The following is a 1,345-nucleotide window of genomic DNA, read 5'->3' on the forward strand; positions in this document are numbered from 1 at the left end:
CTTGCTCTTTTTGACAGTGTGGTTATTTACACAGGGACTAATTTGGAATGCTTGAAGGGCATTCTTTTTTTGGGGGTCGCCTGTGGTTGATAAAAGAATATGTATGTAGTAGTTTAATTTCAGAAGCCTGTGTAGTATGTTTATGTATGTCAATCAGTCTTTGTTCTCCAACACACCAAAAAATAATGGAAAAGCAAAAAAAAAAATAAAAAAAAAATCCATTATTCAAGAAATGGATTCATAACCAAAATCCTAATATCAAAATACCCTCATCAGAAAACTTTCAAGGTTCTCTAAGGATATCCTATACCTGAAAAAGTTAGATTTAGGATAGGGTTGTGCAAAGCTTCAGTCCCTGATTTGTTTTGGTGGAGATTTGACCTGATTTGGTGGCCAAATCTCTGAATCTGAATCAAATCAGAGGACCCTTTAAGTCACTCTGAATTGAATCGGAACCCTCTGCACCTGCCCCTCTCAATGACTGGTGCCTCCTGGGTCTGGGTGGGGCACCCGGGGTCCCCCTGTGGCTGATTGCCAAGCCAGGGGGCCGTGTAGGGCCCCCTGCATGCTCCCCGGCAGACCCGGAAGTGGACCGGAAGTACTTCTAGTCCACTTCTGGGTTCATTGCTGGGCATGTGGAGGGTCCCCCCTGGACTCCTGTGGGATGGTCCATGCACCCCAGCATTGCGGCGCTCACAAGCCATGCCTGCTACCTCAAGGTATGTAGAAAAAGCTTTTAAAGCTGCATCTATGTCCAAATCACCGATTCTCCGAATCAGCATCAAATCTTCAGATCTGGATTCGGCCGAATCAAATCAGAGACTGTGATCTGAATTAACGAATCAAAACGCTGTCCCTGATTCAGGCCAAATCCGAATCGAATAGGGCCCACTTTTCACACCCCTAATTTAGGATTCACCTGAACACTACAAAAGTTCATATAGCACTATAATTAAAGAAGTTCAGTTTCCCCCATCCATCCACATGAATGCAGTTATACCAGTATTGCCTCTTCCCATATAAGAAGGGAAGTGAATTATACCAGTACATATCACTTTTGTACCAGTATGTCCATGCCAGGGTTTATTTTGATATAACTGCATTTAGATCTAGACAGGTTACAGAGGTGGGCAGATGAGAATAGGATGGAATTTAACGCAGACAAGTACAAGGTGCTGCATCTAGGGAGAAGGAACCAGCACCACATTTATAGGCTGGGAAACCCCGCTTCTTGTCAACACGGTGGCAGAAAGGGATCTTGGAGTCATTGTTGACTCCAGGATGAACATGAGCCGCCAATGCGAGGAAGCAGTTGGTAAAGCTAGCTGCACCTTGTCGTGCATCT

This window comes from Alligator mississippiensis, chromosome 1 (genome assembly GCF_030867095.1).
Source record: "Alligator mississippiensis isolate rAllMis1 chromosome 1, rAllMis1, whole genome shotgun sequence".
NCBI classification, from domain to species: domain Eukaryota; kingdom Metazoa; phylum Chordata; order Crocodylia; family Alligatoridae; genus Alligator; species Alligator mississippiensis.